The sequence below is a fragment of the Pan troglodytes genome, chromosome 4, assembly GCF_028858775.2.
Source record: "Pan troglodytes isolate AG18354 chromosome 4, NHGRI_mPanTro3-v2.0_pri, whole genome shotgun sequence".
NCBI lineage: Eukaryota > Metazoa > Chordata > Mammalia > Primates > Hominidae > Pan > Pan troglodytes.
The window spans coordinates 115,495,994-115,508,668 of NC_072402.2; the positions used below are offsets into that span (position 1 = coordinate 115,495,994).

Consider the following 12,675-nt stretch of genomic DNA (forward strand, 5'->3'; position numbering starts at 1 on the left):
TTAGCCTCCTGAGTAGCTGGGATTACAGGCATGCACCACCATGCCCAGCTAATTTTTGTATTTTTAGTAGAGACAGGGTTTCTCCAAGGTCAGGCTGGTCTTGAACTGCCGACCTAAGGTGCTCCGCCTGCCTCAGCCTCCCAAAGTTCTGGGATTACAGGCATGAGCCACTGCACCTGGCCAACTACTGTATTGTCTTTGACCCTTCCTTTCCAGTTTTTGAAGATAAAGCAGGAAATAATCTTCTCCAAAGATACTTGATAAAAATACCCCCCCCAAATACAAAAACACATGCTTCCATTTAATTGATAACAATTTACTGCAGTTTGGCACCTGGGTTCAGCTGGCGGATGAGCTGATTGATGTGTTCACCCCGATAGCCAGGTGTGCCCATCTCCTTGAGGAAGCCCACTCTTCTTTTGGTAGCATGAAGGGCCATTGAGAGGTGGAAAGGGTGCAAGAACCATGAAATCTCCTGGAAATGCTTTCTTGGGAAGGCATTTTCATGAATGAGGTCTTCCAAGCAAATGACACCAAACTTCCCCAGATGTTCCTCAATCACTGTGTTGTCTGTCAGAGGGATGGTCTTATTATTGACCTTGGCTTGTCTACATTTCAAAATGAGTTACCAGACAGACTTCAGATTTGGAAATCCCCAGGTCACATAAGGTTCCACTATTCACAGCATTTTTAGGTTCTGTGTGGCGGGGGTGGGTGGTGAGATGACTTTTACAAAGACACCACTACAAATTTTCTTTACGTGAAGTCTTGCAATGGTTCTCTGCACCAGTAAACTCATGCCATCAATCCTTTCGATGCATACAACAAAGGCCAAGGAATGTTTATCTGGCAATTCCAAGGCATGAGGTTTCACTTCTAGTCATCTGAGATGCACCTTGTCACGTTTCTGCTGCTGGGAATCATGTAGGAAGAATTCCAGTTGCTTAAACCTGAGCTATTTTCCTTTCCTCTGCTCCTTCTTTGCCGAAAGTGTCTGCTTTGCCTGGGTAGCTTTGAGGGGTTGATAAGCTTTCCTCTTTTTTTTTTAGGAGATTTTCTGGAACCAAAGGGATTTTTCTTTGCTCCTGCTCCGCCATCTTTCTAGTGTTGCAGCTACTGATCCAGTCTTCCAGTTTATTTTCTGTGTCCTTTTTGAATTATGTGAAACCTATTCTTTGCTCAATATGCAAATAATAATCAGTATTTTATTGTAATATAAACTTTTCACGCCATAAAATTCTTTAAATTAATGTTTTATTTGCATCTCAGCGTTTTACATGTAATATTTCTTTTTGCTTTTAAATATTTTTTAATTTTCACTAAAATTTCTTTGTGTGTATATCCATAGCTGTTTAGAAATATGCTTCTAAATTTTCAAGTGAATGTGTTTCCTTTTACCATTATGTTACTGATGTCTGACTCAATACAGAAAATATGGTTTAATACATAATTTATTTTATTTATAAGGGAACCTTAAAGCATTTGCTTTGAAGAAGCAGGAAGAGTGATAGGCTTGGTTTATTAAATATAACATATTTATAATGAATGAAGGGCTCTTTTTCCATAAACGAAAAACTTGAGAATGTTAACATACTAATGAATGAAGCAGGAAAGTATGAGAGGGAAATTGGGTGGTCTGATTTCCCGGAGCTGTAGGTGATGAATCCCCCAGATTTTGTTGAGCGGTCTTAGAAGGGAGTAGGGGAACCTCCTTCATTGTAACAAGAGAATGAAGAAAAATGTGTGTTACTGTAGGAAACTTCGTTGGTTGAGAATTTACAGAATTGATCACTATTTTCTGAAAAATATAAAGCAAAACTGTCTAGTAAAGTAGATGGCAGGGATTAGTAGGAAGTTTGAGAAAACTAAAAAAAATATGAAATTTTTCCTTAGAAAATAGCAAAATAGGAAACTATTAGAAGTCTGTTAGACAGTTAGCTCTAGTAGCTAAAATGGGTCTCCATTAGTGATCTCTATGTGATCTCAGAATAAACTATAAGCAACTTTCCACAGACACTCATCTAAAATTGTTGTTGAAAATTGGGAGTAACTGTCCTCAAATCCCTATCCAAATTATATATAGTCCGTTGTTTCCAGTTCCAGGTCCTTGGGGGTACATCCTTAATGTTCCATTCCATGCCGCCTGGCACAAGAACAATTTATATCTTTTCTTTAAAGAGAGAATTTCATTCTGGAAATGCTGAGCAGGTCTTAGTTAGTAGACTCTAGTTATATAAATTCAGAAATATTGAAGGCATTCCATTTCCAAGATTTAATTTAGGATTCAAACTTTTTATTTAGCATGCACATTACACAGGTCTCAGTTTTGTAACTAAGTACTCTTTCTACTTCAAAATCATTGTTGGCTTCAGTGCTGCCCCCAAATATCAGATTTATTTTGTGTTCACACCACCGTTTAGATCCCAAACACTCCTTAAGTTTGTGAATTTGTAATTCCTTTTTCCTGCTTTTGTCTATGTGTATACACACACACACACACACACGCACTCTGCCAGTTGAAACAGTATCCACTCACAAAACATGTGACAAATAATCTCCCAGTTGAAGTCTGAGATCCTTGACTACCATAGACACTTATGAATAATCAAACTGTGCAATATTTTATTACAGGTCTCAAATGGTTTGCCTATTTTATCCATATTGATTGTTTTCTTCTAGTGATCTCAAAGTAGGTGATTAAAAACCTAAGGTATACATTGTTGGTGATATTTTGTATGCTCTTCTGGAAAAAAGGTGACCAACAGTCCAGGACTGAGTTTTTCCCAGAATTAAGGGGTTCCCAAGATGTGAGATTATCAGTTTTAAAAATGGAATAATCCTGGGAAAATTGAGACAATTGTTTATCCTATCTGAAAGCCAAACTAGATGCAAAGTTTGGGTTATCTAGATTTCTAGCCAGAATTCAATGTTTCAAACAGTTTGTCATTATTTAATTTTTTACTTATATTCATAAATGTGGTAGTTCCTCTAGTGTGTTCTGTCTTACAAGTTAGTCTCACAAGTTTTGTAAAACATGCATTTTAAATGAGGTATATTTAAAAAAATGTAAGAAGCTAGCTTGGAGAAGTAATACTTCTTCAATAAAACTCTATTTGCTTTTATGTATACGAACATTTACAGAGAATGACATCTTAAAAAGTCTGGAAATAATTTGAGGTTACAGGCCATGAAACTTCATGCTTTAGGTCTAAAATAAAATGTCAAAATACTTCACCAGGTTTTTCAGACACAAAATAAAATAGGACAAATGAATGATTTGGGGGAATTTGAGATGAAGGATATTATCTGAATAATACAAGCAGAGAACAAAAGTGAAACTTTTTTAATTAAAGTTTTTTCACAAAATTATGTTAATTTCTTTGGTTTGGACTTTAATAATACTTTAATAATGCACTAAATTAGAATATAGCACAGGTGATTGTGGAAATAAGTGTTTTATTGTAAGGTTTCAGCGGCATATTCTAATGTATTAAAATGGTCTCAACTTCTTTGTCTAATATCCCACATTTGATGTTACAGGAGGAGTAGGTGCAAATTTTGATGGAACACAAAGGGGCAAGTGAGAAAGTAGGCATTTTCCATAAAGTAAATGGGCAAATTTTTTAGCATGAGATATCAATTTTTGAAAACCTAAAGCATAGGAGAGGGGGCATATTTACAGGTAAATAGTCAAATCTACTTGGTGATTTTGGTCCAAGTAGAACGGAAAAAAAACAATTTGCACAGAATGTAGTCTAACTTCTATTACACAAGTATGTTTCTGGACACTGTGGCCTAGTGAGAAAATATTTTGCAGACATGGAGATGCATGTATATCACTGAGAGATGGGGATAAACTGTTGGAAATAAACCAGCAATGATATTTTAAAACATCTTTGTTTTCCCACATAGTAATTAAAGCAAAGAGTTACTACTGTTCCTAGAAAGAACAGGAGGATGGTATCGCTATGTTTTCCTGGGAATACAATCTGTGTGGACACGGTCTGAAGATTTCCCAAAGGGGATTCATGACTTTTGAGAAGAAAGTCTAAACAAAATTACTCTCCTTTGATACAGGAGAATGAAGGAAGGTGAGAAGATCAATTACTTAGCATGTGCACAAAGACTGTACAATCAGAGGAGTGGTTTCTTGATAATGACAGGCTCCTGTGACAAGGCCTTCAAAGCACTTCAAGGGGTTGATAGAGCTGCTGGAGCAGGCAGGCATATGGAGTTGTGGTTAGCTTTCTTTGTAAAAGAACAATGGAAACTGGTGTCACCAGGTGACTTATCTAATTTTCACCTGTTTCCCCAGATGGGAGTGAAAGAATGGGGGGCGGGCGCGGGTAGGTAGAGGTAGAGTCAGCAGCAACTGCCTTGCTCTTCTCTCCCTCCCTCATCTATCCCTGTTTTGTCTGACAGAGGGCAGATTAGGGCAGCTGAAGGAGTTAGAGGGACCCATGTTTTATAATAAACCTTCCCTGCTCTGTGGATTTGTCCACAAAGTTAATATGATTTATGCTGGATGGTAAGTTTAATTTGTGCTTTTAAATATGGATCAAGGACTTCATAGATTCCTTCCTCTAATCAACATTTATGGAGCACCTCATCAGAGCCTGGCACTGTGCTAGGTGGATTTTTGTAAAAACTGAAGATAGAAGGATTTTGAAATAGGTTTCATTCTATTTTGTCCATTTAGACTTTACCAGTAGCTATTAATTCTGATAATAAAGGGCAAGAAAAACAGAACATTGCTCTCCTCTCCCTAACTGCCCCCCCATTTCCCATGATGTATGTTTGACATTTCCATGATTATTAAAGTTTGAATAATGAAATATTTGGGGATTTGTGCATATTTCCCCCTTTACCTGCTAATTTTTAATGAGTAGTCAAATTAAGACATGACGGGGCAAGGGCTATGTTGCGAGAAGGTTCTGTATTATTTAAAACTGAATTATTCTGTTCCTAAATCTGGAGGACCTCACAACATGGAGGCTGTTTTATCTAAATCTAGAGAGTACTTCTGGAAGTTTCTTGAAAGCCCAATTTTTCTTCCTTTTTCGTATTAATTTGTTTATAACACTGCCAAATACATTGATTTATCCTCTTACCTACTGTCAAAGCAGCCCAGCTCTGATGTTGAACATGGGCCATTTCAGGTAATCTATCATAAAATGGCTCAACAATGCCAAGTTTCTTTAAACCCCTTTCTGAATGTGTTTTCTTACTCAAAAGCAACTGCTTTGTGGAGTGACCCCTGCACCTGGTGTGTCAAGATTCAATAACTAATTGAATACACAGTGATTTCGGTTCTCCACCTGAGACAGCACTGATAATGAAATGGAGACCTATCTCAGACAGCAGAACCTATAAATTAGCTTAGTAGTCCATCAATCTAAGCCCTGTCAAAAAAAAAATGAGAGAGAAAAAAAGAATAACTGTTAGAAAATTATACCCTTCCACATTTGTATCCAACAAGCAAATAATCATCAGCACACTGAATCTGTGTTAGGAAGGGGAATAAATATAGCCTTCTATTAAAATCCTTAGCACATAGAAAGAAATGAAAGCACTTATTTGGGCTGAACACATTTTATTTAACAATGAAGGTCTAAATCCCAATTTTATCTTCACTGTCATGAGTACTCCCTATTTTTATATATAATAGGTACTATTGTACAAAATATATGCTCCTTACAGTATAAGGGTGAGGCAGTCTAACAAATCTGATGCTTCAGGTGAGTTCCCAGAGACACAGGCTCTGAAATAAAGTTTAGTATGCATAAAGTTTATTAGGAAATGTCCCAGGAAGGGAATGAAGGTGGATCATGTGGAGGAAGAAGCTGGGCTCCAGTGCAGGAATACCAAAACCTCAGCCTCCTTCATGAGGAGCCTGATGTTTGGATTTACCCTCAAAGTTGCCCAGATTTGGGATCAGACTCATATACTTGAACAGTCCTTGTATGAATGCTGCTCCAAGGAGGCACCATGACATTGGCCGTGGAGTCTCAGAGTGGGCTTGGGCATCAAAGGCTTAGCTGAGAGCACTTTCTACACTGTAGGGAACAATCTTGGGACTCCTGGAAAGCGGGCCTGAACACAGCACAGTGTTCACTACATCAGGAAAGTGACAGCTGTCACAAGCTAGGGTAAGCATCCAGACAGATTCAGGAATAAAAAAAAGAGTTCAGGAGAAATCTGGGTAGTTAACTGTTGTATTTCTTCCCAGAATAAGTGCTACTGAAACCCCTTGAACATGAATATCCCACTGTTAATTTCCTGATTTTTTTTTTTATTCTTTAGGCATTCTTTGGTAAGATGAAGTAGTTTGACTCTACGTAGGCATATCATAAATTTCACGTGAGAGTTTAACAAACAGAGAGGTTTTTAATAACATCCTCCAGAGCAGAGTGTATGTAAGCTCAGAAAATGGTCAGTCACAGGTGTCATCACCTTCCCAGGGTTGTTTGTTGTTGTTCATGGAATATTCTGGAAAGAAATAGGTAAGCTGCTACAGACCGTGCAGGTTGGTTTTGTGGACTGAATTCTGTCCCTTGCCAAAATCCATATGTTGAAGCCCTAATCCCCAAAATGACTGTATTTGAAGATAGGACCATTATGGAGGTAATTAAGTTTAAATGATATAAAAAAGGTGATGCCTTAATCCAATATAACTGGCGTCTAAGAGGAGGATGAGCTACCACAGTTCTAGTTCTCTCTACATGAGCACGGAGGAAGGAAGGCCACGTGAGGATACAGCGAAGATGTTTATTAAACCAGAAACTGATTTGGTCAACACATCAAGCATGGACTTCTAGCCTCCAGAGCTGTGAGAAAATATTTCTGTTGTTTAAGCCAGACTATCTGTATAATTTCATTATGGCAGCCCAAGCAGACTAATATAGCTGGTTACATGGTTAGCAAATAGAGGGGCCATCAGTTTAGTCTCTTTGCACTACATAAAACTGGAGATAATGAATAAAGAAAGACAACTTGCATGTAAAAACAAGTTACAGGAGTTTGAATAGTTGACATAAATTAGTTGACATGAAATAGTTGACCATTACAAGCATAGGCAGTTAACTGGTGCTTTAGAAGAAAATTATATTACAGGATGCAAAAACCTTCTCAAAGGAAAGATGTGAAGAAAAGTTCGGGATAATGTGGCATTGACATGTTAATCTAGGTCAAGTCTTCAAAACCTTAGCACTATTGATATTTTGGGCCTGATAATTCTTTGTTGTTGGGGGCTGTCCTGTGTGTTGTAGAATATCTAGTAGCATCCGTGGGTTCTACCCACTAGGCGCCAGCAGCAATCCTTATCCCAAAGTGATGACAATCAAAAATGTCTCCAGACATTGCCAGAAGTCCCCTAGGAGACAAAATTGTCTCCCTACCTCTTTTTGAAAACAATTGATCTTTAAATAATATATTCTCAGAGATAGCCAGGAATATGAGTGCATGCACTGTTAAGGTAAGCCTAGGGAGGAACTGTGTTTTAATTACATATTAAAAAGAAAACAAAACAAAACAAAAACAGCTGTTTTGTGTGTGGTGTCTTTTGTTCCTTGAATGAATGTGTTCCTCGCTATATATTTGTCATTTGCTAAGTCAAAGTCAAGGTAGTTGTGTGTGCAATGGAAATGGTGTAATTGGAAATGATGAAAATTGGGTGTAGAAAGAATGAAAAAAACAATGGATAAAGTCGCTGGCTGTTTAATGTAATCCTCAGGAGATTTTTTAACTTCAGGGGTGGTTTATCACTGGAAGTATCTAATAGTTACATTTTTAAAAGGCAAATATGATAATCAAGTCTTTCTTCAACTATGTGATAAGAGCCAAATTATTTCATTCTTTATCTGAATTTTTAATAGAAGTTTTGAATGTTTGCATATATTAGGAGTCCTTTTCTCATTTTGCAAATATGTGAATTGAAGAAAATGCAATTTAATGTTACCTGATTCTAAGCTACTGCATATGTTATGTTTCATAAGACACTAATATAACATAATGTTAGATAATGAAATGGACATTTCAGATTATGCTATCACTTCTTTTTTCTCTTAGGGACAGATTTCTTATGATGTTTAAATGTTTAATGCTATATGAGGTTTATTAAGCAGAAGCATCCCATTTCCTTTCACACACTTAGAAAATAAACATTGTGCCGGATTTATCTGTTCCCACAGCTGTGTGTTTGTAAATGTCAGAGCAAGACATGTTATGTTAGATTGGAATCTATTATCATTCATGACAAAAAGTTGCATTTGAATAGTTATGAGTAAGGGACAGAAAGCAACTAAAGGAAATTCACAATTACATTCTTCTAGAACCTAAAGCAATAATAAAAGAATCTATGATTTGCCTAGTTTTTATGAAAAATTTGCTTTCAAATTTCTTATCTTTCTTGGTCTTGTGCCAATTTTTGAAACCCCAAGTAGGTTTATATTCGAGGCTTTTTCTTTTAGGCAATGGAAATGTTAACTGTCTTTGTAGTTGTAGATTGTATTTAGCTTAGTTCTTTTCGGATCCTATTCCTCTTCCCTCAATGAAATGAGTATTACATCCATCAACCAAAGGTAGCATTGCTGTCCATTTGCAAGTGACTACGTAACCAGCAAGAGAAACAAAAATGCAGCGTTTTAAGAAATGAACAGTAACAGTCACCAAAATAAATTATCACAGTAGTCTTTCAGCAACATTAGACTCCTATTTCCTGAATACTTTTGATTTATTTTCTATTTGTGTTCTTTATACTTTCTTCCAACTGAATACCTTCATACCTTCAGTCTCTGATTAAATGATTCTGAATTTAAATGCCATCTCTTTTATGACATCTTTAGAGACCAGAAAATCCATTGTTTTTTTAAAAAAATTCTAGGTTCCCTTGGCCTTCAACTCCTGTGAACAACATGCTTTCCCTTTTGCTGATAGCTTCCCACCTCAGCTCCTGGTGTTCAGTCATTAACCAACCATTTTTATTTCCAGATGTTCTTCTTTTACCTGGACATAAAATGGCTCCAGGATGGCTTTGTCACTCAAGTCCTCTATATCTGTGTTGGGAAACAATTCTCCATGAATCTTTTCTAATTCTATGTCTTTTGGGCAGAGGCACTTTCTGCGTTTGTGCTAGACTCTCTTTTCAAGATGTATGTATAGGGAGCAATCTTAGAAGATGGAAAATTTCAGGCTGGGCACAGTGGCTCACACCTGTCATCCCAGCACTTTGAGAGGCCAGGGTGGGCAGATCACTTGAGGTCAGGAGTTGCAGAGCAGTCTGGCCAACGTGGTGAAATCCTGTCTCTACTAAAAATATAAAAATTAGCGAGAAATGGTCACGGGTGCCTGTAATCCCTGCTACTTGGGAGACTGAGGCGTGAGAATTGCTTGAACTCAGGAAGCGGAGGTTGCAGTGAGCTGAGATTGTGCCACTGCACTCCAGTCTGGATGACAGAGCGAGAGACTCCATCTCAATTTAAAAAAAAGAAAATTTCTACCTCTAGAATAAAGACTGATTTGTTTACTGTTCAGTATAATAGAGATAATATTTCCCTCTGATGCAAAGATCATACAGACTACTATTGCTCATTATAAAAGACATGTGTTTCCTAAGCTCAGGATTCCTCTCCTGTAGTACATCCCACTGTGTGTTCAAGTCTCACTTGGTCTACTTTATATAACGCTGTGGGAAGTTGGGTTTCCACTTCTAGTGCAAATGCTGATTATCTGGCTAGGTCTGTCTCTTTTCTTTTTTTCCTTCTTTTTTTTTTTTTTTTTTTTTTTTTTGAGACGGAGTCTCCTTCTGTTGCCGAGGCTGGAGTGCAAGTGGCGTGATCTTGGCTCACTGCAACCTCTGCCTCCCGGGTTCAAGCGGTCCTGCCTCAGCCTTCTGAGTATCTGGGAATACAGGTGCCTGCCACCACACCTGGCTAATTTTTGTATTTTTAGTAGAGAAGGGATTTTACCATTTTGGCCAGGCTGGTCTCAAACTCCTGACATCAGGTCATCCACCTGCTTTGGCCTCCCAAAGTGCTGGGATTACAAGCTTGAGCCACCATGCCTGGCCATTGCTTCTGCTGTTTCTATGACTAATCATCTTTTGTTTCTGACCCAGGAGCCTTGTGTTTCCTGTCAGTCTTTCTAAAACTGGGACAGTCTAACTTGCTAGCTTGCAAGTAGGATAAAGTTTCAGCCCCTTAACAATTCTTGACATTCTGGTCCATGGAAAATGTTTACCCAGTCTTCCTCAGTGTTAGTGGGCCTGTAGTGACTTCTTAAACACTGCCCTCTTCTGTCTTCCTTTCTGCCTTATCTTCAGATTCTTAAGGCATGCGTCAGATCATAGTCAATTATTAATTCAAACTCGAGGAAAACATCTCAGACTTCCCCAATGATCCCATTGTACTTCTCTCTGGAGTTGTGTTGAAGGAAACAGCATTCATTCCTCTTAAATGGGAGATCATGATTGGATGCTTCCAAATATGCTTCTTGCCAAATAATTTTGTTAATGTTTTTTTCCTCCACTCCTTTGATCTTTTTATATTCTCAACCTGAACAAGAGTACCCAAAAAGGGCCCAAGAATACCTTTCGATATATTCTCACTAATTTATTTGATATCTATCACAGGAGGGGCTTGGTAGAAACTGAAGCAAGGAAAATCGCAATTTTCATTTTATGTATAGTTTAAATGTGCAATATCTATATATTAATAAAACTTTTCTGAGTAAGTTATTAAAACATACATAATAAATATAAGCATCAAATTCAGGCAAATATAAACCCCCATCCAAGAAAAGAGAATAAGCGGAATGGGATGAAAGAAGAGAAACAGGTGCCTTCCACCGTATCTGTAAAAGTAGAGGTAGATTTGGGAACAAATGACAAAATGGTAACATTTGACATACGATAGAACTGAGTGCTAAACACGTGGTATTTGCTATCTTAATGTCTGTACCTTTCTCAATTCTTGACAATTTATCGTAAGCATATAAGTAAAGTTTATGGTGCTATATTTGCTTTCCTAGTTCAGAATTATGATTTGGTTTCCTAATACTTGAATGACAATCTGGCTTCTATATACTACTTGGGATCCACTTCACTTCTCAGAGTTCTAAATTCATCGCTCTGTAGTCTTCTGAGGTTGAATATTGATTGCCTTAGTTTAAGTCAAGGCCAGTAATACCATCTTTTTTTTGGTTGAAGTTTTTTTTTTGCCTATTTATAAGATTCCTTTTGAATGCCATATTTATCATCATTTTCATCTAATTTAGTTCATAATAGCCAGTATTTTTTATTCCTTTCTATGTATTGAGCATGGCTTTAAACAATTATATTAAATTGTTTAATCCTGATTGTAACGATATAAGGTATGAGACATTATAGATGACCCTTTATATAGAGAGAAACAGGCACACAAAGTACATTATCCCAATTTATACAGTAATTGGTAACCTGCTTTTAAGCATAGGCAATATTGCTCCAGAGCTTGTAGTCTTAGAGACTATGCTATGTTGTCTTTCAAATTATGCATTAATTGCTTAGGTAAAACATAAATACATATTTATTTTATAAGCATTAAAATAAAATATATATCAGAAATTCTCATGTTCATGAACTCAATCTGCCTAACGTTTTCAGGTATTGCAGAGCATTCCAAATATTCATATGCCATAATTTGTTTAACCCATCTGTTTGTTGACATTCCACAATTAAGCCTTAAAGGCACACAAAAATATAAGTGATTTATAGTTATTTTGTAAATGAGGTATATATATTCCTTATATTCAGTTGATGAAAATAGTACTGGTATGATATGCTGCCCTCTGATAGGCATCTTTCTTCACTGCCAGAGACACACAAGACACACTAGAATAAGAAAGTGACTTCCTCTGGATTGAGCAGATTTAGGCTGCGCTGGATTTTTTCTTAATTTCTTGTTTACCAAGATTGGAAAGATCATAGTATACACTTTCAGGATTCTCAGCAATATATCATATGTGTCAATAGCTATTATAAAATACATACTTGAGTGGACCAATTATAAACTGGATTTAAGAGATAATCCAGTTAGGTGCTTGTCAAATTGCTGTTGTCAGGAACTCTTCAATTTAAGGCTAGTTCTCTTGTCTCAAAGTTTATCCTTGCAAACACCTTGTCTGAGAAGTAAGTGTCATTTGGCCACTTGAGTCTTTCATTTGCAAAGGGTTAACCTCTTGGATATAAAGTAGACACTGACTGTTTCCCTGATTGAGCTTGAGCAGAGGAATTGAACCTCTACATTGTTTTTTTGTCTTACCTTTCATTCTATCTTAGCTTGTGCCAACCTACTCTTCAGGGAATATTTAGTTTGTGCTTGTCAAAGCTCCTTAATTTTCTTAGCTGAAAGGTGTTCTAATAAATAGATTAATGTTAACATAATAATTTGAATGAGAATAAAGAGATAGGAATAATGAACTCAGAACCTTTAGCTAGCTCATTTTAAAATGAAGATATTAGATCGTAGATGAAGATCCTCTGTAAGCATGGTATTTGCATACAGGGTTATGAGGATTTGATAGCAGGGCTTTGCACAGCAAAGCTTAACGGTCTTATCCATAGATTTTATGTGTTTAAGAAAAGCCGTAATTCAGAGTTCTGTATTTTCTGTGGCAGTTAAATGATTTAAGTGAATCCTG

The 12,675-nt window shown here is 36.9% G+C and overlaps 1 pseudogene; it reads right to left on the reverse strand.

Annotated features, from left to right (window-relative positions):
* Positions 1 to 316: 316 nt before the first annotated feature.
* LOC740750 (large ribosomal subunit protein uL30-like 1) lies at positions 317 to 1,146 on the reverse strand (annotated as a pseudogene).
* Positions 1,147 to 12,675: the final 11,529 nt, after the last annotated feature.